We start from the raw sequence: 24469 nt of genomic DNA on the forward strand, positions 1-24469 counted from the left end.
CAAAGCCAATGTCACCTCTGTGTAAAGCCTTTTCTGACATCTTCAGGGAGAGCTAGGTATTCCCTTTCTTATGTTCATGTAACAGCTTATATCTATCTTTATTATTGCACTTATTAGATGGCATAGAAGTCATTTCTTTACTCTTCCCCCTTTTCTAGCCATTGAGATCTTCAGGAGCCAGACTTTGCCAAATATATTTTTTCTCTTTCCACCTTACTAGCATGTTACATATAAATGCTCAATTAGGCCAGTGGTGGCTCATTTCTGTAGTCCCAGCTCTTTGGGAGGCCAAGGTGGGAGACTCACTTAAAGCCAAGAGTTCAAGACCAGCCTGGGCAACACAGTGAGACTCCGTCTCTAGGTAGGTGTGCTGATGTGTGCCTATAGTCCCAGCTTGAAGGCTGTAGTCTTTAGCCTCAGGGGGCTGAAGCAGGAGGCTCACTTGAGCCCAGGAGCTCAAGACTGCAGTGAACTGAGATCATGTCACTGTACTCCAGCCTGAGTGACAGAGTGAGACCTTGACTGTAAAACAAAACAAACTCCATATAAATGCTTAATTAATGTTAATAAAGGACAAATGCTTCTTTTTGCTTTCAAGATTGAAAAATTTGGATTCATAGTTTGCTGAACAGTGATATCCAGAGTGTGTGGCTTAACAGATGATTGAGACCATGCTACCTGATCTTCTTGACTTCTTTTCCACCTTGAGATTTCTATTTATCTTCAGCCAATCTTTCCAACACCATCTCAACTCACCGTAAAAAGTATCTCATTTCTTCTCCATTATTAACCCGTGTATTTTTACTTTCATGTATCATTTTATTTTGGAAGCATATATATACCGTTTGCCCTTCCCATTCTTTCTGCCATCTCACTCCCCAACCCCGACGTGAATCATTCAGGAGTTAAACAAGAGAAATGGTTTCTGTCGGTTCAGGTGATGAAAGAGATCATTACAACATAACTGAAGGTCAAGAAAAGGATAAATACCAGCAAAATCATGTAAGAATAATGCTATTAGGTAAGCCATGATTGTGTAAGAAAAACCAATGAAAGTTCATTTTTCCAGGACAGTTAATTTTTGCAGTATGGGAAAGGCTATGTGTTATAATAATTACTAAGCTATTTAGGGAGAAACTGTAATCACTACTCTACCTTGGGACACCTTCATCCTACTATGAAGCGCTGGAAATGGTGGTAGGTGAGATTGATTGTATTTTCATAAGCCATGCCAGAGGCTAAACACCTTTGCAAGAGTGGGCTTAGAAGTTATGTCAAGGAAAAACATAGCAGCTTTGGAACTGAAGGACACTAGAGAATTCTGAGAAGAAACAGAACGTTTAAAAGGCCCATGGAACAAGATGAAAGGAGAAAGGGTAGTGTATAGAGAGAAAGAAATTCTCTGAGCTGGCCTATCCAATGCCTATCAGGGACTTCCTGAAAGTCTGGCTATTGATGCATTTGCCCTTTCATGCTGCAGTGAGATAAACTAGTTAATTAGAGGCTCAACATCCAATGTTCAACTTAAAAATATAAATATATTTATATATGTTATATCTATAAGTATAATATATAAATTATATATATTATATAAATATATATAAACTATATACATATTATATAGTTTATATATATTATATACATTATATTATATATTTTATATATATTATATACATATATATATATTTTTGAGATAGAGTCTTGCTCTGTCGCCCAGGCTAGAGTGCAATGGCACAATCTTGGCTCACTGCAACTTCTGCCTTCTGGGTTCAAGTGATTCTTTTCCTTCAGCCTCCTGAGTAGCTGAGATTGCAGGTGCCTGCCACCACGCCTGCATAATTTTTGTATTTTTAGTAGAGACGAGGTTTCACCATGTTGCCAGGTTGGCCTTGAACTCCTGACCTCGTGATCCGCCTACCCAGGCCTCCCAAAGTGCTGGGATTATAGGCATGAGCACTGTGCCTTGCCTAAAATAATTTTTATCATGTTAAACATATATAAAATAATATTTTTCATTCTAATCATTTTAAGTGTACAGTTCAGTGGGTAATTATCTTTACAATGTTATGTAATCATCGGTATTATGTCCAAAACTTTTTCATCAACTGAAACAGAAACTCTATAACCATTAAGCAGTAATTCCCCTATTTTCCATCTAGCCCCTGGTAATGTCCAATTTTATTTCTGTCTCTATTAATTTGCCTATTCTAGCTACCTCATGTCAGTGGAACCATACAATATTTGTCCTTTTGTGTTTAGCATATTTCACTTAGCATGTCTTCAAAGTTCCTCCATGTTGTAACATGTATCAAAAAACTTACTTCCTTTTTAAGGCAGAATAATATTTCATTGTATGTATATAATACATTTTGTTTATTCATTTAGCTAGTGACCATTGCCCAACTTTATAATTCCCCCATATGTAGTATTTTATAACTGGTATCTGTGAGCACAAAGCTGTCTGAGCCTTCTGGGTAATTCTGTATGTGTGTGTTCTTTCTAGGAGGAAGGTGGGAACACAAGATGCGCTGTCTCTGCCTCTCACTTTATTTAAGTGTGGGTGTTGGATGGCAGTGTGAGCATCCACTCATGAAGATCACTTGACCAGAGACACAGACGGATTTCTGTCTTTCCTCCCTTCTTTCCTAACAGGCACCTCCTGTGGCCCCAAGTGGAGGAGTCTATTGCCTGGTTTGCCTCTCTGTCAACTCTCCCTCTGTCCCCACTTATCCCTTGCTCCTGGCATCCTGTCTCTGCTCTGTGCTGTGATTTATCAGAAGTCACCTCATTTGCTCCTTCCTTCCTTCCTTCCTTCCTTCCTTTTTCTTTCTTTCTTTCTTTCTTTCTTTCTTTCTTTCTTTCTTTCTTTCTTTCTTTCTTTCATTCGTTCTTTCTCTTTCTTTCTTTCTTTCTTTTCTTTCTTTCTTTCTTTCTTTCTTTCTTTCTTTCTTTCTTTCTTTCGTTCGTTCGTTTTTTCTGAGATGGAGTTTCACTCTTGTTGCCCAGGCTGGAGTGCCATGGCACAATCTCAGCTCACTGAAACCTCTGCCTCCTGAGTTCAAGCGATTCTCTTGCCTCGGCCTCCCAAGTAGCTGGGATTACAGGGATGTGCCACTATGGCTGGCTAATTTTGTATTTTTAGTAGAGACAGGGTTTTACCATGTTGGTCAGGCTGGTCTTGAACTCCTGACCCCAGATGCTCCACCTGCCTCGGCCTCCCAAAGTGTTGGGATTACAGGTGTGAGCCACTGTATCCGGTCTCATTTGCTTCTTAAAGCACCCTCTCTGACGTGTAAGTCTCAAGCCCAGGTCAAGACATTTGCTTTCTGCCCCATCATTTTACTTCGACAATTCTTTTGAAGGTTACTAATAAAAGAAGTCATTCCATCCAGTGACATTTTCTTGATCTTCATCCTTGTCTTTCTGTCTAGAGTATGAGACCGCACTTACACCAACCCTTGGAAACATTTTCCTTGTTATCTGTATATCCTAGCCCTTACCAAGCTATAATCGCAACAATAACCTTTTATATTTGAATTATTATGCTTGCCTGTAGGAATTCTAGTGTTTCGCTGAATTTTCTTTCCCAACATCTTTGGAAATTTCCAGGGAATTATTTTATGTTTCATAGATTTTTATTCTGTCATATAAATTGTTTTATTCTGTCATGTAATATGACATTTATATGACTAAATAAAATCTTTTACATTTTTATAAGCATTTTATGCTTATGTTTAAAACATTTTTAATGTTTTAAAAACATATAAATGTTTAAAATCATTTATATGTTTTTATAAGCCTGCCACTTCAAATAACACAGTTGTATCAATTTCTGTACCTGCCCTCTTGCCATCTACTGCCTTTTTCCATATCCTGTTTTCTTGCCTCATTACCAGACTGCTGCCTCCACTGCCAGTGACCTTAGTGACATTCCATTTTCCTGAGCACCTATGTATCCTGCTGGTAACTCCTATTTACTCATTTAATCAGCTTCAGGGAGGAGATCCTTCTTCTCTTAACTGTATCCCCTCTAAAACATGGGGCAGATCCTTCAACTATACGAAAAATGACTTCTTGTGTGGTCCAAATATAGGTCTAAGCTTGACCTCAGGAAACCTTACTGGGCTGGCACTTGGGGAATACCTTGCCCCATAAGGAGGGATCCTGCGGGAATGTACACCCTTCACCGATGTCAAACAGCACCTTCACTCAGGACTCTAACTCCACTTTTGTCTGTACCTCTCTGCTTTGCTATTTGGTTTTATTGGCTCAGGCTTATACATGGGCAGGGGATGTGTCCATGTGTCCACTGGCTCTTTCAGGGCCACATTCTTAGAACACAGAGCATGAGGAGAAAAGCTTCTCTATTCTAATTCCAGTTTTATAAAAGACCTCAGGGAAAGACTGATACTGGCTTGGCTTGGGTCATGAGCCCACCTGAGCTTCAGTCATTGTGGTAAAGCCTCGAGGCCCTGTAATTAATTTAACTGGGTAGGAACCAGCCTGTGATTTGGAGGATGGGGAATTTCATCAAAACAAAGGGATGTGGAATCCTTCTGAGCTAGGCGCTCCTTCCAGTTTTTATCCATAGCATCATGCAGAACAAACGCCACCCCAAAATGATGCCCTAGAAAGCAGACCCAGCTGCTCAGTTTTAGAATGACTATTACAGTTTAGTTTCCATGGACTTCATATGAGAGCCACTTGTTTTTCTTCCTTCTTCTATCTCTCCTTCCTTTCTTCTGTTTATTTTAAAAACTGTTCTTCATCGTTCTTCTTTTGTAATATTTCTACTTTCCATTCTCTAAAAGCAAGATTATTTCCCAGCTTCTCCTACTTCTATATCTTTTTGCTCTTCGAACTCTATTTCTTGCCTAACCTTTGCGCAGCTAATTAAATATATCCAGTTTTGACATTATCCCTGAGCCCCAGATAGACGTTTCTAGGTGTTTACTTGAAATCTCCACCCAAATGTCTTATAGGCCCTTTGAATTCAATATTATCAGAGCTACTTTTTTTTTTTTTTTTTTTTTTTTTTGACACGGAGTCTTGCTCTATAGCCCAGGCTGGAGTGCAGTGGCGTGATCTCGGCTCACTGCAAGCTCCGCCTCCCGGGTTCACGTCATTCTCCTGCCTCAGCCTCCCAAGTAGCTGGGACTACAGGCACCCGCCACCACGCCCGGCTATTTTTTTTGTATTTTTAGTAGAGACAGGGTTTTACCGTGTTAGCCAGCATGATCTTGATCTCCTGACCTCGTGATCCGCCTGCCTTGGCCTCCCAAAGTGCTGGGATTACAGGTATGAGCCACCGCGCCCAGCCTATCAGAGCTACTTTTTTAGTCATAGACACCTATGGCAAAATTGTATATTCTGGGGCTTCCAAAACTATGTTGCAGGAAAGATACGACCTTTTTGCAAACTTACCTCTAGGTCTGAACCAATGAAAATCCCTTGCCCCCCTCTGTGTTTTGTACTTTCGGCTGATCCTGGGATTGGGGTTTTACATCTTGCCTTGCCCATGGCTTTGCGCCCCAAGTGGAGGCTCTGAACCTTGTCTCCTGTTGGTTCCCTCTTTCTGCCTTTGCCCACAACTCCCAGTAACGGCGGACCTTCAAGTCATCACCCGAAAATGTTTGGTGATAGCTTTAGTCAAGATTACTGTAGAGGGAATTCTTGCACAGAGTAGAAGTTTGTACTAAATCTCTTTTAAGATTCCCACCAGTTCTAAGGATTGGTGATTTTATAGGATAAAATGTTTAATGTTTTCTTATATGGCCATATACCCTTGATTTAGCTGAAAGTCTTTGTCATTTATATATGTGTTTGGGGCTGATGTTAAATTTTCTTTATGGATTTGCTTGAAACAAATGGGTCATTACTTGCAGCTTGGATAGTTTTTGGCTTCCATGGATTATTCTGGCTTTGCTATTTGTTTTGGTGGAGAAAAACTTCTAATTAGCTCTGTGGCAGAAACTGCCAGTTTTCTCCCATTCCTCTATAGTAATAGGCTTTTCAGCTGACACATAGCAGCCTCCTTGACCTCTCAGCCTCCTTGGAGCTGAGTGATTGAATTCTAAATATGAAGGAAGTGAGAGCTGTACAACTCTTGTGTGTCCTAAGGGGGAGGTGGCTTACCCTTCTTCTGTGCTTTTCCCTTTCTCTGATGGCTGCAATGCAGATATGGGAGCAGGCACCTTGTACTATACAGACTAGTGCAATAGTCTAGGATAGACAAGAGACAACATAAAAGGGGCCTGGGTCCCTGCATGCAGAGCTACTACCACCTGAGTCCAGTTTGTGAGAGAAAAAACTTTAACCTTGTTGAAGCCACTATTATTTTGGATAATAATAGGTCTTATCATTTAAAACTGTATCCTAAAAAAATACAACAAGTTTGCATTTTCTCATAATCCTGTAGTCAAACCTTTATCTTCTGTGTATCATATTGGTTACTGCTATTTAGATAAGTAAACAAATAGAGCTATATATGGAAAGTGGATTAGACTGAGGGGCCGTGGAGCCTGGACAAACAAAGATTTTAGGATGTAGGAGCCAGGCTTGAATAAAGGAGACAAGAAAAGGGAACTAGCATTTACTGAGCATCTACTATATACCAAGTACTATGTCAGCGGCTTTACATATGACACCTCATTTAATTCTAAAGTTTACTAATGTTATCCTCATTTTGTAGCTAAGGAAACCGAGTTAGCAAGGAGAATTTGGCCAGTGGCCAGTAAGGGTGGAACCAGAATTTAGCTGCAGGTCTGATCCCCAAACCTAGCTCTTCTCCCTGTATGCTCAAAGAGAGGGTAGAGGGAGATCTTGAGGGTGGTGAAAAGCTGGAGGGGAGGATATCCCAGCGGTCACTAGTGGGGAGCCCCCTGGGGAAAATGGCACAAATGACTTTGTTAAAAATTGTAAATTGACAGTTTATAATTGTATACATTTATGGGGTACAACATATTATGATTTATGAATTCAATGTGGAATAATTAAATCAAGCCAATTAATGTATGTATCGCTGCAAATGTTATTTTTTGTGTGTGCGGTAAAAGCCTTTGAAATTTACTCTCAGCAATTTTGAAAAGTATAATACACTCTTATTAACTATATTCACCACACTATGCATTAGATTAAAAAAAAAACCCAAACTTATTATTCCTGTCTGAGATTTTGCACCCTTTGGCTATAATCTCCCCATTCCCACTCCCTCTTCAGCCCCCACACCCCGTGCCTTTGTAATCACCATTCTGCTCTCTGCTTCTTTGAGTTTCATTATTTTAGATTCCCCATATGAATGAGAACATGCAATATTTGTTTTGTTTTTCTCTGCCTGACTTATTTCACTGTCTAATTACATCCATATTTTTGAAAATGACAGAATTTCCTTATTTTACAAGGCTAAATAGTATTTCATTGTGTATTTACATCTGCTTTATCTATTCATCTGTTGTTGGACACCTATGTCAATTCTATAACTTGGCTATTGTGAATAGTGTTGCAATGAACATGAGCGTGCAGAGACCTCTTCAAAAAACTGACTTAAATTTTGGGTAAATACTCAGAAGTGGGATTGTTGGATCACCTGGTAATTCTAATTTTAGTTTTTTGAGGAACCTCCATACGTTTTTCCATAAGGGCTGTTTACATTCCCACTAACAGTATACAATGGTTCCCTTTTTTCCACATTTTCAGCAGCACTTGTTATCTTTTGCCTGTTTTGATAATAGCAATTCTGAGAGGTATGAGGTGATTTCTCATTGTGGTTTTAGTTTGCACTTTCCTAATGATTATTGATGTTGGGCATTTTTAAATATATCTGTTGGCCATTTGTATGTCTTCTTTTGAGAAATGTCTATTACAGTCCCTTGCCTATTTTTTAATTTTTTTTTTTTGCTATTGAGCTGTTCAAGTTTCCGATATATTTTGAATACTAACCCCTTATCAGATGTATGGCTTGCAAATATTTCCCCCCAACCAGTAGATTGTATCTTCACACCGTTGTTTCTTTGCTGCGCAGAAGCCTTTTAGTTGGATGTAGTTTTAGTTTGACTTGTGACTAAAGGATGCACCTGAGGATGTCAGAATGTACATCTTCCAGCAGGAGTCAGGGAACTGAATTTAAGTTAGGTGAGTCAAGGAGCCTGGATCCTGTCTTTAGGTCCTGGTTCACATTCAGTAGGAGAGGAGTCTCTTTTAAGTTCAATGAAGGCAGATGAGGCTCAAACATTCCTTTATCCGGATCCTTAAAAGAGGGGGGGCATAAAAACAGAGAGAGAAAAGCCTGCATTTGGAAGTTTGATACAGCGCAATATTCATTCCAACACTAGACTGAGGGAGAAACTCTCACAAATCTGACATCATCATCTTTTAAACCAGGAGTAAAGGAGAAGCTGTCAGAGAACAGTGCCACCATGTGGCAAAGTAGAGAATAGCAATAGTTGGGACAATAGACCAGCAAACAGGAGTCCACAGTAGCTTGCAGGAGACTGGGGTTTTGGGGACAGGAGGCAAACTGGAGGTGAAAGTATGATGGATAAAGGCTTTTTTGTTGTTTTCAGTATAATACTAATGAGGGGGTCACTGTGGCCTGGGAAAATAGCATTATATTGGGATAGTTACCTGAGCCTTTAGTTGTTTCCAAGCCTGGGAAAGGGAAGGTTACTTGCAGAAACTGGAGATTGTAGAAGCACATTTTTTTTTTTTTTTTTTTTTTTTTTGAGACTGAGTCTCATTCTGTCCCGCAGGCTGGAGTGCAGTGGCGTGATCTCGGCCCACTGCACCTTCTGCCTCCCAGGTTCAAGCAATTCTCCTGTCTCGGCCTCCCAAGTAGCTGGGATTACAGGTGCCCGCCACCACGCCTGGCTAAATTTTTTTTGTATTTTTACTAGAGGCAGGGTTCCTTCATGTTGGCCAGGCTGGTTTAGAACTCCCGACCTCAAGGGATCCTCCCGCCTCGGCCTCCCAAAGAGCTAGGATTACAGGTATGAGCCACCATCGGAAGAGCATTCTTTAGACAACCAGGAAAACTTGAATTTAGTGTTTATCCTTAACTGAGCTTTGTGGATCATGACTAACAATCCCCAATAGCTTGGGAAGTTTAGGAAGGAGTTTCCTTGCGTTTAGGAAGTAGAGAGGGCAGAGGTAAACAGAGGAACCAGAAATGGAGCATTGGGTTCCAGGAGGCACAAGAGGTAGCAGAAGTGACTGAACATCGATATCTCGAGCTCAAGAGCTCTAAATAAGCCCAGGCAGTTCAAAGCTGGGCTTTAACTGTGGCTGAAATTGCTGACCTGGGTATAGTTTATAATCTTGTATAACCTCACACTCTAGGAAAGTAATCTTGTGATTTTATTACAGCCAAAATGAACATTTTGTCTCATTGCTTTATACCTGAGGACGAAAGAACTAAGGCATTACATTAGAGATGGCAATCATGGAGGCTGCTGGCCCTCTGTCCTTCCTCAGTGAAACAGACCTGTGTGTAGCCACTGCTAAGCAGACTTTCCTGTGCTGCCAGGACCATTCTGTTCTCCTCCCTTCCCTGCCTACTTTGTAACTATTATTTGGACAGAGATGAGCACTTGATCCATGATTGGCTAGTGACATATTAGATTATTGACTTGACATTAGATAGAGGTTGCCATGCCAGTTGTATTTCTACTTTCAGGTGTGTGAAATGGAAAATACTGAGAATATTAGATAGTCGGTGACTGTAGCTGAAGCTGAAAGTATGCATAGAAGCTCTTAGAGGTAGAATTAGCTCCATGAGGTTGGTGAGGGTCCATGTGGGGTTATGAAGAGAGGACAAGTGGGGGCTGGCAAAGATTTCCTGCCAGAGACTATATTACCGAGAGGAAAGTGCTAGAGACAATTGACGATCACTAGAATTGCCTTAGTTTCTGATGGCTTCCTAGTTCCAGGTCCAGTTCTAGTTCTGCTCTCCTCCACATCTGTGCTTAGAAACAAACTCATCTTTTGAGGTCAATTGAATGTCTTTTCCTTGCAATGGATGTATTAGTCAGGGTTTTCTAAAGGGACAGAACTAATAGGATATACACAAAGAGGAGTTTATTAAGTATTAACTCACAGGATCACAAGGTCCCACAATAGGCTGTCTGCAAGCTGAGGGACAAGGAGGGCCAGTCCAAGTCCCCAAACTGAAGAACTTGGAGTCTGATGTTTGAGGGCAGGAAGCATCCAGCACAGGAGAAGATGTAGGCCGGGAGGCTAGGGTCCGTCTCTCCTTTTCATGTTTTTCTGCTTGCTTTATATTCACTGGCAGCTGATTAGATTGTGCTCACCAGATTAAGGGTGGATCTGCCTTTCCCAGCTCACTGACTCAAATGTTAATCTCCTTTGGCAACACCCTTACGGACACACCCAGGAGCAATACTTTGTATCCTTCAATCTAATCAAGTTGACACTCAGTACTAACCATCACAAGTCCACCCCTTGCTGACTTGAACCTATATGCATCTCCTGAGGTCATGCATAATCTTCAAATAAAGACAATAATAAAGTCATAATTATGCCTAACATAATACAACTATCCTTTGTACAACCGGAAACACACCAATCCCTAACCCAAATACTATTACATAAAGTTAACAATACTTCAATGCTGGTATGAAGTTAATCTTATGTCACATGATAAAAGAAAAGGAAATAAAATAAAGATTTTTTTCTTAGTACAAGTGTATATATACATGCACAAACATGTTTTTAGCAAAAGAAGGGGGAAATAGTCATGACAATTACAGTCCTCATTTCTGCAGCTGGTCACATGGTCGTAGCTGGTATTGATAACTACCTTCTTCTACTACCCATTCTATATTCCCTTTGCCTTCAGTTAGCACCTCAGCAGGTTGTGGTTTTTGTACTGGTGGAGTGACCCAAACCTTCATTCTTGGGGAGTCTCGGCCTTTTATAGTCCTGCCTGGATTGGGCTGTTGTAGTTTCCCATTGACCTTAATCTCAGGGCATGGTAATACTAAGGGATGTCCTAATGGATCTCCTGTACTCCATGCATCCTCTTCCTTACCTCCGTTGTAGAGTAGTAGACTGATTTCATCTTGATAGTCTGGGTCAATCACCCCAGCCAACACTGTAACTCCTTTCTTAGCCTGTTGGCTTAAAGGTAGGAGGGGCCCAAAGTGTCCAGGTGGCAATCTTAACTTCCATTTAAATGGAATTGTTGTGTCTCCTGGTGGCAGCGTTCCTCCCTCTAGAACTAAGACTTCTAGGCCAGCAGAACGTAAGATCACGGGAGCAGGAAGCAAAAATTTTGCTAGTTGATCACTGGGGGTGATGGTAAGTGGTGCCACTTCCACCGCTTGATTTCTGGACCTGTGAATCTTGGCAACGGGAGAAACAGTACCATATATTGGATGCTGATTCAGAGCATGCACGGCCTTCTGGAGAACTTTGCCTCAGCCCTGCAAAGTATTGTCATCTAGTAGGCATTGCAATTGTGACTTCAAAAGGCCATTCCACCGTTCTATGAATCCAGCTGCTTCAGAATCATGGGGAACATGGTAAGACCAGTTAATTCCATGAGCATGAGTCCACTGCCATGCTTCTTTAGCCACTAAGTGAGTGCCTTGGTCAGAGGCAATGCTGTGTGGAATACCATGACAGTGAATAAGGCATTCCATGAGACCATGGATTGTAGTCTTGGCAGAAGCATTGCATGGAGGATGGGCAAACCCATATCTGGAGTAAGTGTCTATTCCAGCGAGGACAAACCTCTGCCCTTTCCATGATGAAAGAGGTCTAGCATAATCAACCTGCCACCAGATAGCTGGCTGATCACCCCAAGGAATGGTGCCATGCTGAGGGCTCAGTGTTGGTCTCTGCTGCTGGCAAATTGGGCACTCAGCAGTGGCTGTAGCCAGGTCAGCCTTCGTGAGTGGAAGTTCATGTTGCTGAGTCCATGTGTAACCTCCATCCCTGCTACCATGGCTACTTTGTTCATGGGCCCATTGGGTGATGACAGGGGAAAGAGGCTGAGTGGTGTCCACAGAGCGGGGCATCCTATGTACTTGATTATTAAACTCCTCCTCTGCTGAGGCCACCCCTTGGTGCATGCGGCATGCACTCAAATGGCATACAAGTATCTTCACAGTTTTTGGCCACTCAGAGGGGTCCAGCCACATACCTCTTCCCCAAATTTCTTTGTCACCAATTTTCCAATCATGCTTCTTCCAAGTCCCTGACCATCCAGTCAAACCATTGGCTATTGCCCATGAATCAGTATATAATCACACATCTGGCCATTTATCCTTCCATGAAAATTGTACAACCAAATTCTGCCCACTGGGAAGATTTCCCTTCACCGTTATCCTTCAGGAATGTTCTAGAAAGGGGCTGTAGTACTGCAGCTGTCCACTTTCAGGTGGTGCCTGCATATTGTGCAGAACCATCTGTGAACCGGACCCTAGTCTTCTCTTCCTCTGTCAACTGATCATAGGGAACTTCCCATGATTCCATCTGTGCAGGCTGGGGGAGAGAAGGCAGGGTGGCAGGAGTGGAGAACATGGGAATTTGAGCCACTTCCTTATGTAACTTACTTGTGCCTTCAGGACCTGCCCAAGACTGATCACGTATATACCACTTCCATTTGGTGATGGAATGCTGCTGTGCATGACCCACTTTATGGTTAGTTGGATCAGAAAGCTCTCAGTTCACGATAGGCAGTTCAGGTCGCATGGTGACTTGATGACCCATAGTCAAACGTTCAGTTTCCACCAAAGCCCAGTTACAGGCCAAGAGCTGTCTCAAAAGGAGAGTAGTTATCTGCAGAAGATGGCAGGGCCTTGCTCCAAAATCCTAGACGCTTCTGTTGAGATTCACCTATGGGAGCCTGCCAAAGGCTCCAAACAGCAACCCTATCTGCCACTGACACCTCAAGCACCATTGGATTTGCTGGGTCTTATGGCTCAAGTGACAGAGCAGCTTGCACAGTAGCCCGGACCTGTTGCAGAGCCTTCTTCTGTTCTGGATCCCACTCAAAACTGGCAGCCTTTCAGGTCACTTGATAAATAGGCCTGAGTAACACACCCAAATGAGGAATGTGTTGCCTCCAAAATCCAAGTAGGCTCACTCAGCATTGTGCTTCTTTCTTGGTTGTAGGAGGAGCCAAATGAACAACTTATCCTTCACCTTAGAAGGAGTATCTCGACAGGCCTCACACCACTGGGCCCCTAGAACTTTTACTGAGGTAGAAGATCCCTGGATTTTAGTCAGATTTATTTCCCATCTTCTGGCACACAAATGTCTCACCAATAAGTCTAGTGTGTTTGCTGTTTCTTGCTCACTGGATCCAATCAGCATAATGTCATCAATGTAATGGACCAGTGTAATATCTGGTGGAAGTGAAAATTGATCAAAGCCTCTCCGAATAAGGTTATGACACAAAGCTGGAACTTCCACATGGTGTTGAGCCAGCAGGTGCACAGAAGTCAAGAATTGAGGTTTGAGAACCTCCGCCTAGGTTTCAGAAGATGTATAGAAACGCCTGTATACCCAGGCAAAAGTTTGCTGCAGGGGCAGGGCCCTCATGGAGAACCTCCACTAGGGCAGTGCAGAAGGGAAATGTGGCGTGGGTGCCCCCACACAGAGTCCCCACTGGGGCACTGCCTAGTGGAGCTGTGAGAAGAGGGCTACCGTCCTCTGAGCCCAGAATGGTAGATCCACCAACAGCTTTCACCATGCTCCCGGAAAAGCCGCAGACACTCAGTGCCAGCCCATGAAAGCAGCTGGGAGGGAGGCTGTACCCTGTGAAGTCACAAAGGCGGAGATGCCCAAGACCAGAGGAAAGTTTCTGCATCAGCGTGACCCGGATATGAGACCTGGAGTCAAAGGAGATCATTTTGGAGCTTTAAAATTTGCCCCACTGGATTTTGGACTTGCATGGGCCCTGTAACTTACCCCTTTGTTTTGGCTAATTTCTCCCATTTGGAACTGCTGTATTTACCCGATATCTGCACCCTCATTGTGTCCAGGAAGTAACTAGCTTCCTTTTGATTTTACAGGCTCATAGGTGGAAGGGACTTGACTTGTCTCAGATAAGACTTTGGACTGTGGACTTTTGAGTTAATGCTGAAATGAGTTAAGACTTTGGGGGACTGCTGGGAAGGCATGATTGGTTTTGAAATGTGAGGACATGAGATTTGGAGGGGCCAGGGGCAGAGTGATATGGTTTGGCCATGTCCCCACCCAAATCTCAACTTGAATTATATCTCCTAGAATTCCCACATGTTGTGGGAGGGACCCAGGGGTAAGTAGTTGAATCATGGGGGTCAGTCTTTCCCATGCTAATTTCATGATAGTGAATAAGTGTCACGAGATCTGATCGGTTTATCAGGGGTTTCTGCTTTTGCTTCTTTCTCATTTTCTCTTGCTGCCACCATACTTCCTGCCATGATTCTGAGGCCTCCCCAGCCATGTGGAACTATAAGTCCAATTAAACCTCTTTTTGTTCCCAGTTTTGGGTATGTCTTTATCAGCAGCATGAAAATGAACTAATACAATGGAAATAGCTGAGATCCAGCAGAGATAAGGGAAACACATGCTTTCCTGAGATCATAGACAAGGAAGGCCTCCAAGTCCTTGGATGGCGAGAGTGCAGGTCCCTGAAGTGGTCAAATGGACAGAGCTGCAGAGCTTTAAGGGCTACAGACATGTCACAACTATCATTTAATTTGCTCCTTATAATGACCTTAGAGGAGGGCAGAGCAGGCACTATTATTGTCTTCATTTTACTCATGAGAAAAGTGCCCGGGGTTTAGTGAGTTATTCTGAGCCACGTGAATAATACTTGGCAGAGATGTGGCTTGAACCTAGGTATCCCCACTCGAGTTACCTGATTTTTCTTATTAGGCTAGGCCTCTTGTCCAGGGCTATGCATCAGAATCACCTGGGGTGCTTGTGATACTTGTGCTTGAGCCTCAGCCTTTGAGAGTCTGATTCAGTAAATCTGGGAGCTGGGCCTGAGCCCCGGTGTTTTTTCACTATCCGTGGGTGAATGTGAGGAGCTTCCCTTGCTAAGCATCTGCCTCAGACAATGCAGGCTCAGCAGCACCTCCATTATGGTGTTACCCCAAGCTGGCTTATAGCCTTCAGCCCTGAGGAAATGCCATGTGATGGGGGAGAAGTGAAGAAACTACTTTTTGCTCAGTATATTCAGTGTCTAAGGAAAGACTGGAAACATGGTGGTAGTCAAGGGACGATTTAGGGCCTTTTACCTTCACAATCTTCATGAACCGCCCGTCCTTTGACAAAGACAATTAAAACAATGTTATGTATTATGTGGATTATATCCTTACAAAAATATAGTATCTTAAAAACTCATTTGGAACATATAATCCACCCATAAATCATGGACCTGCTATGCAAATGTAGTTTCACAGCCAGTCCCATAGCTCCCTTTTCAGGTTGATTGTCACCACTAAACCCTTTCTGTAGATAAATCCTGGAGCTGTCAGGATGACTTATATTGTTGCTGAAAGGGGAGTTATTTTAGTAGTGAGTGAAAAGACAGCCTTAGAGAACTTCAGGGGTCTTCCGGCTGCAGGCCCTTGTTGATCTGGTGCCAGGCTGGAGCTCCAGAGGCCAGGGGAACTGCTGGGTCAGGGGCTGTAGAAGGACAGTGTCTCCCTAGTTTCTCCTAAAAAGGAAAGGAGATGAGCTGTCTGATGCTGAAATGCAGTGTAATTGTAATAGGAAACTGCCCAAGCAGTGACAAAAAAGATCACAGGACATATAAAGAGATGGAGGGATTAAGGAGATTGTCCATTGGCTCTTTCTCCAAGTCCTCTCCTGATTTTTCCACTCTGTTGTCACCTGACCTCTCCTGTTGTGCAGTTCAGCATCTTAAATTGCAAATCTGGCTTAGTCCCATGAAGGGTTTCCAACAAGATAAGCTTTTAGGAGGAAAAGGTAGACGTTAGGTGAGCAGGAAAAGGCCTCTAAGTCCCTCAACATTTAGGAAGTCGGTTTTCTTGGGTCCAGAGGGGGATAAGGAAGCTGAAAGGATGTCTACTCCATGGGAGACAGGAGACAGGACACAAGGTGACATTAGAAAAGGGAGGATGTCCTGCAGAGGGAGCTTGGAGGGGATGCCAGGATAGAAGAGCCATAACAAGAATGTTAGTGTCAGAAAATAGGAATTTACTAAGACAAACATAACTCATAAGATATTTCAAATTGTATGTGTTCAAAAACTAAAGCTACCTATCGAAGTGAAATTAAACAAAGTCTGGAATTTTCTTTAGCATTTTCAAGTGAAATAGAAAAGGTGGAGGTAGACTAGATCAGCAAGATGATGATAACTGTGAAAGCTGTGTGATGGATAAACAGGGACTCATTATACTTTGTTCTCTATTTTTGTGTAATTCGATTTTTTTTCTATAATAATTTTTTTTTAAAAAGTCAGAAACTAGGGACCAGAGAACTAGATAGAATCTTCAGCAAACTCCAGAGTCCTGACCCAGGAGAGGACCCTGATTTCATAAAGGTGCTGGTGAATCATATGTAGCAGAAACATGTAATGACTAGGAGTCTAGGCTGTCCTAGACAGGAAAGTCGGAGATGGTGGCCTGGGCGGGAAGGCAGACCTCAGAGAGAAGCCAAATATGCCAGGCTACAAGTGCTTATTGCAGTCTGACTGTCTTCAAACTGGTCCATTTTCAGTTAGAGTGGAGAAATTGAGGCTCATGGCATGTATTTCTGTAATTTGCATGAGGGTGATTGTAATAATTATAATATAGTTCAAAATTAACTGTTTACATTTTTCTGTAGGAAAGCCTTGCTGGTATTTATTAGAGGACAAGTTAATCATCTGTAATTTTCCAGGCCAAAAAGAAAAATGATTCAAGGCAGATGGAATTTTGCCAGTGAGACAGCTTGGTTCTGCCCAACCAGACACCATCTCTTTTGAATAAGAGTTTATGATTTTTCCCACACGGGAGCTTTGAAAGTTAGGGAGGTACTTAGAGGTGCTACTTTCCTTCTGTTAGGCTTCTAAAATAATAAAGAAACATCCTGGGAAACAGAAAGTTTATTAAAATGTCAGGGGCTTAAAGCAAAGTTACTGACAAAATTATGGTTCTCTGGTTATCATTCCAGACTCTGGAAGTATTAGAGTCTGGGTTTTGGAGTTTGATTTTAAAAAGTATTGATGATACAGAACTAGGTGCATGCAGTCCAAAGCTTTGTAGAGGAAGGATTGTTCTCCCTCTAGTTATATGTCTTAGAGGCCAGTACTACCCAGTACACTTTGGGTACAAGTTCATATAACAGCTAATAGTTACTGCATGTTTACCATGTGCTAAGAACTGTGTCAATGCAAAGTCAGTTACGTAAAGGCTCTGGGATGAAGCTCATTCAAAAGCATGCAGCTAGCAAATGGGAGAGCTGAGACTAGTGCACGGCGTGACGTTAAAACCTATCATGATGCTCAGCTAGCAATCAACAAATTTTTCATGTTTCTTTTGCAGTCTCCTAACCATTTCAGTCTCTGGTTCCTCCTCAACAAGAAGCACCAATGTTAGAAGTGAGAGAGAAAAGTGCTAATTTGCTCCCAGAGAAGCCCAAACAGAGAGCAAAATGAACAAGGGAGCACAGCTCAGATAACAAAATGCAGGACAGAGGATACACACTGGGGACACGTGCTAGCCCATTTTGAACTTTGAAAGGCAATTCTGTGGGCCTTTTCTTGTCGCCCTGCCCTGTGAGCTTTCTGCTTTCGGTAATTTGACTGTGGTGTCTGGTGAAGCCCAGTGTTCACAATGGAAATTAAGTACAAGGGCTCAGTGACAGATGTTCCTTTTTGCCTTGAAGGAAGATAAACATGTTTAATAGACCAAAACGTATGCATTGGATTCTTCAGAGGGTAAGCATATGGATGCTCCAGCCCCCTCCAAATAGATCTTGTTTTTCTAAAGCTTTGCTCCCAGTTGCCATTAATTGCAGGTGACAGTCTCTGCCTTTGCCAGCCTACTAGATGGTGAATGCTGTGGCTTTTTAACCCGAAGCTTCATCTGGTCAGGGCTTGAAGTCAGACTTGATCATGGCAGCTGGAACATCATAAAGTAGTCTTGCTCTAGGCGGCTTGTTATCTTTGGTGTAACTGGGGTACGCATGAGTCTCCCAGGCCTTGGGGTTCTTTTATCCTCCTATGCATGTGGCCTGTCTCTGGATTGCACCATAGTTCCCCTGCAGAGGCCAACATTCTGCCTAGCTCCCGAGGGTCTGGACCTGTCTACTGTACTCTCATATCTTGGCTGAGTATTGCGCTAAAATCTAACAAATCAGTTGGGTACAGTATTCTTCTACCCTGCTCCATCCTACCCATCAGCAAACCCCTTTGAGCATGGAGCTTGATTCGTAGAATGACTGGGGCCTGGGATATGGACTACTAGCCACCTTTGAAGCAAATTCCTGTGCTGACCACTCAAGCCACTCTCATTTATAATTTTTCTTGACTCTTTCTTCTTTCCACTTACTACCCTACTCTGGTCTTTCCCCAATTCATCTCTTATTTCAAATTTGTACGGTTCATTCATTCATGAGTTATTTTGGGGATCTCCACCTTCCATGTGTCCGACACTGTTCTAGGTCCTGAAAGATCAAAGACAAGCAAGTCACACCTCCTCACAAGCAACTTACAGTGTAAGGGAGCATCTAGGCTTCTAAATAGATGATCACAATGTAACTTGATGAGCACAAGGATCCATATATGTGTGGACAGAAGATCATGAGTGGGAAGGGGCATATAGCTCAATAACCCATTTAATGCAAGAAAGACTTGGATATTAAAGAATGGGATGGACATAATGTAAAGGAAACTCCAGACAGAAAGCAAATGTGAGCAAAGACTTGGAAGTAAAAACAACATGTTGAATGTAAGGAACCATAAGCATTTTTGTTATGCTAGTGGATAAAATTGAATCAGGGAATAATGAAGAGTGAGGCTGGAAAGGTAGGCAGGTGCCTTATCATGAAGAGTGTTAAAGGTAGGGTGACTGTACCATTTTTCTAAACCCAGATGCTTTTTATTTTGAGACAGAGTCCTACTCTGTCACCCAGGCTAGAGTGCAGTGGCGTGACCTTGGCTCACTGCAACCTCCGCCTCCTGGGTTCAAGCAATTCTCCTGCCTCAGCCTCCTGAGTAGCTGGGACTATAGGCCTGTGCCACCACGCCTGGCTATTTTGTGTGTGTGTGTTTTTAATATAGAGATGCAGTTTTGCCATGTTGGCCAGGCTGGTCCTGAACTCCTGGCCTCAAGTGATCCTCCTGCCTTGGTCTTGGCCTCCCAAAGTGATGGGATTACAGGCGTGAGCCACCGCACCCAGCCAAATCACTTTTGAGAGTGAAAGCAGTCTCACTAATAATTATCCTAGGGCAAAAATGGAAAACTAGGACCCTGTCAGGAAAACTGGGAGGCATCCTCACCCTACAATTATGACAAGTTAAAAGGCTTGGAGTTTATGCTGCAGGCAATGAAGATGTATTGAAGAGTTCTGAGTTTGTGGCTGCTTGGCATCTGCATATGCTTCCTGTTCATGGAAGTGGATATTCTTTCCTATAGGGATTCTTTCCTATAGGGATAGATATCCCCTCCTACAGCTATCAGGCAGGTTGGAGGCAGGTATGTGACCTGTCTCTGCCAGATGGATGCTGTGGCCTGGGACCTTAAGTTCTGAGGGAGAGAAGGGAGAAGTGTGAGCATGGTGGTGAGCTGTAGCACTGCCAGAGGTGGTGGTGTCTAGAGCAAAGTTCTAAGCAGACCATTCCTGTGGCCCAGTCTTGGCTGTGCCTTGTCTCCCCTGATACATGTTTGTTTCTGAGCCTGGTTCTCTAGGCTATGCATTGATTGACCTCTCTGTGATCCTTTCAGTAGAAATTTTGTTTGTAAGGTGAAGTCACAGTTGAGGCTTGTTTCAGTTGGGTCACCCTGGCAGCTGTGTGGAGGATGAAAGCAAGGGAGGCAATTCAACACACTGCCATCATGGGGTGGCATGGTCCTTCTGCTGTGTTCTGAGAGGAGTTGGGAAGACCATTTGCAATCATCCTCTTCTCTAAGCAAAGCATAAAGAGAACAAGACCTGCCCATGATTGCCTCTTTTAAGGCCTTGCGTAATCACAGAGAATGACAATAGGCTGGAGGTGACCCCAGCTGGCCCTCCACTGCTGCTGTTGGACACGTTGATAGCACAGGGCAGAGAGTGTGATGGAGGCCTGTGGGGACATTTGGTTGTTGAACTTTTCAAAGTCCAAATGATGCTGGCCATAAAGGAAAGGGCCTGAAGGCTCCAGGGCTATTCCTTATGTGAACAGTAAATTCTCAAGAAGAGGGGATAGAAAGCTGCATTAGGTAAGTATAAATAAAGATGCCATTTTGCTCTGATCTTTAAAGGATTAGCTTAATAAGAAAAAACAGTGTATATTTTCTGAACTTGCGTTAATGAAATCACTGAAGCTGTGCTTCCCATAGTTTTCCTTGTGTTTTGTCTGTTCCCTTTGTAATCCATTAAATTTTATGGCATTAGCAGGGATTTGAAGCCCAGGATTTAATCAATAGTGATTTCTCCTGTATCAGCAGTTTTGCACAGTGCTGTGTGTATTAAGCAGTATTTTAGGGCATTGTCTGACCTTTACCTCTTGAACTGCACTTCTAAATTATAACTTCTATTTCGCCACGATATATATATATATATATATATATATATATATATATATATATATATACATATATGATCAAAGGCTATGAATAGCACTTGTGAGTTTTTCCCGAAGGATCACAACAAAAGTCTAACGTGTAGAAATCAGAATTGTCCATGCATTTGGATCTGGGCAGATGCAGACTGGCAGTCTGTGCCTTCTGATGCTGCATAACTCTCCCCACGTCCTTTTTTTTCCCAATGTTAAATCACTTTAAATATGGTATTCAGGATTCTGGCTCACCTCTGAGTGCAATCCAAGTTTTGGACATACTAGGCCATCAGATCTGAGGAAAATCATTTGATTGAATGGCATGCCCTGTTTTCCTACTGAAAGCTATGCTGATAATCCATTCTGCCTATCTGACTGCCAAACTGTCTTCTAGTGGCAGAAGTCTAAATCTTTAGGGACCTACTGTCTGTTTTCTCTCATGAGAACAGGGTTCCTCTCTTTGCACACAATGCTTTTTAGCATTGGAAGTGTTCAACCGCTTGTTCTCTTGGCTAGTACATCTGTGTTTAAGAGGATAGTTAGAAGCTCATTCATGTGGCCTCTGTCACCTCTCTGAGTCATATGGGAAAGCAACTCTAGGTTAACAGATTTGGCAACTGATAGGTTTAGTTTATTTACAGAGAAATTTCTCAGTATGAGTCATATCTGGGAGCATTTGATAGGACACCTTACTCTGAGCTCTGATGGGCAAATTTTGTTTTTGGGTGAGCTGCAATCATAGCCTCCCTGATTCTATCTCTGCCTCTATCTCTCCTTCCTCTGACTTTGGTTCCCTTCCTTTCCTTCAAGCCTTTTCTGATGCTTTCCCTATTACATCTCTTTCAATAGAATCACTTTCCAAAATATGACTCTCTCCGACCTTCCTCTGCCTCAGTACTTTAGTCCAGTCTGTCCTGTTGAGTGCAAAGCTTGGTTTGGCTTCCAGAGCCAAAACAACTCATTTCACTGGGAAAAGTCCCATTGCTTCCCTTCCAGGCCTACTGGCTTCTGCACCTTAGTCAGTGTATTATCTCAGAGGTATTTCTTTTCTTATTTGTATTTTTATTTCAATAGTGTTGGAGTAACAGGTGGTGTTTGGTTGCATGAAAAAGAATAATGGTCTCCAACTCCATCCAGGTTGCTGTGAATGCCATAATTTCATTCCTTTTTATGGCTGAGTGGTACTGCATGGTGTGTGTGTGTATGGATATTTATATATATATATATATATATCATATTTTCTTTATCCACTTGTTGGTTGATAGGCACTTAGGCTGGTTCCATATTTTTGCAATTGCAAATTGTGTTGCTATAAACATGCACGTGCAAGTGTCTTTTTTAGATAATGACTTCTTTTCTTCTGGGTAGATACCCAGTGGTGGAATTGCTGGATCAAATAGTAGTTCTACTTTTAGTTCTTTAAGGAATCTCCATACTGTTTTCCATAGTGGTTGTACTAGTTTACATTCCCAGCAGCAGTGTAAAAGTGTTCCCTTTTCACCACAACCACTCCAACATCTGTTTTTTTTTTTTTTTTTCACTTTTAAAGTATGGCCATTCTTGCAGGAGTAAAGTGGTATCTCATTGTGGTTTTGATATGCATTTCCATGATCATTAGTGATGTTGAGCATTTTTTCATATGTTTGTTGGCCATTTGTATATCTTCTTTTGAGAATTGTTTATTCATGTCTTTACCCACTTGTTGGTGGGATTACTTGCTCTTTTCTTGCTGCTTTGTTTGAGTTTCTTGTAGCTTCTGAATATTAGTGCTTTGCAAGATGCATAGTTTGTGAATATTTTCTCCCACTCTGTTGATTATTTCTTTTGCTGTGCAGAAGCTTTTTAATTTAATTAGGTCCCATCTATTTATCTTTGTTTTTGTTGTATTGCTTTTGGGTTCTTGGTCATGAACTCGTTGCCTAAGCTAATATCTAGAGGAGTTTTTTTGGATGTTATCTTCTAGAATTTTTATGGTTTTGGATCTTAGACTTAAGTTTCTGATCTATGTTGTGTTTATTTTTGTATAAGGTGAGAGATGAAGATCCAGCTTCCTTCTTCTACATGTAGCTTGCCAGTTATTCCAGCACCATTTGTTGGATAGGGTGTTGTTTCCCCACTTTATGTTTTTGTTTGCTTTGCTGAAGATCAGTTAGCTGTAAGTATTTGGCTTTATTTCTGGATTCTCTATTCTGTTCCATTGGTCTACATGCCTATTTTTATACCAGTACCATACTGTTTTGGTAACTATAGCCTTGTAGTATAGTTTGAAGTCAGGTAATGTGATGCTTCTAGATTTGTTTTTTTATTTGCTTAGTCTTGTTTTGGCTATTAGGGTTGGTTGGTTTTTTTTTTTTTTTGGTTCCAAATGAATTTTAGGATTAGTTTTTCTAGTTCTGTGGAGAATGATGATGGTATTTTGATGGAAATTGCATTGAATGTGTAGATTGCTTTCGGTAGTATGGTCATTTTCATAATATTGATTCTACCCATCCATGAGCATGAGATATGTTTTCATTTGTTTCCAATACTTCTGAGGAATCTCAGAGGGATTTCTCACCCTTGTACCCTTAGACTCTTTCAACCTGGGCTGGAATCAGGACATTTACTATGAACAAAAAATATTGGGAAATGAGAGGGAGAAGACAGCTATGTGGCCTTTAGCAGGTTCTTTAACATCTCTAAGCCTGAGAATCTTTATTATAAAATGGAAATAATATGAACAGGTTGCTGAGAAAATTCAGGGAAATCACATATGTAAAATTCTTAGCAGTGTGAAGAACTAAGAAGGATCTGAGGTTTTACCCTACTTGTAAGCTAACAAGTTAGCCTGCTACATGTCCATGGATGCTGCCAAAAGACACAAGACTCCTAGGTCAGAGACAAATGACTTTATTATTCACAACCACAGTGGTAGCCAGAGGATCAGAAATTATGCTGGTCACTGGAGCTCCACTTCCCACAAGGCAAAGCGAGGAGGGCCAGATGATGCCTGCACATGCAGTGGGGTTATGTTACAGAGAGAAAGTCTGACTTTAGGGAGCCCCATTTTTTATTTATTTTTACTTTTTTATGCCTGATGTATCTTTTTTCTTTCTTTTTCTTTTTTTTTTTTTTGTAAATTTGTCTTTTATTTCAATAGTTTTTTGGGGAACAAGTGGTGTTTGGTTACATGAATAAGTTATTTAGTGGTGATTTCTGAGATTTTGGTGCACCTATCACCCAAGTAATGTACACTGTACCCTGTTCGTAGTATTTTATCCCTTACCACTATCCCACCATTTACACTGAGTCCCCAAAGTCCATTGTATCATTCTTATGCATTTGCATCCTCATAGCTTAGCTCCCAATTATGAGTGAGAACGTACGATGTTTGGTTTTCCATTGCGGAGTTACTTCACTTAGAATAGTAGTTTCCAATTCCATCTAGGTTGCTTATGAATGCCATTATTTCATTCCTTTTTATGGCTGAGTAGTATTTCATGGTACATATAGGCCAGATTTTCTTTATCTACCACTTGATTGATAGGAACCCCATTTTAAAATAATGGGCAGTAAGTAAACCTTTTTATTTGATTGGGAAGAAGATATCTCTTATCTTTCAATGCTTGTAGTTCTACAAACATCAGAAAAAAAGCCCAGAACAAAAACAGCGAGGGGGCCTCTGTTTACAAGATTTGTAAGAATGCAAAAGAACCTTTGAGAATTGTCTCTTAACACAATACCTGGCATCTGATGAGCTCAATGAATTTT

At 41.9% G+C, this 24469-nt stretch overlaps 1 long non-coding RNA gene across 1 annotated transcript in view; it reads left to right on the forward strand.

The window, feature by feature from the left end:
- Positions 1–19949: 19949 nt before the first annotated feature.
- The window catches only part of LOC134733751 (uncharacterized), a 62812-nt gene continuing 58292 nt past the window's right edge, over positions 19950–24469 (forward strand). Inside the window, exon 1 of the long non-coding RNA XR_010117362.1 lies at positions 19950–20381. This is a non-coding gene — a long non-coding RNA (uncharacterized lncRNA). The remainder of the gene's footprint in view (positions 20382–24469) is intronic.

Source organism: Symphalangus syndactylus, chromosome 12 (genome assembly GCF_028878055.3).
Source record: "Symphalangus syndactylus isolate Jambi chromosome 12, NHGRI_mSymSyn1-v2.1_pri, whole genome shotgun sequence".
Classification (NCBI taxonomy): domain Eukaryota; kingdom Metazoa; phylum Chordata; class Mammalia; order Primates; family Hylobatidae; genus Symphalangus; species Symphalangus syndactylus.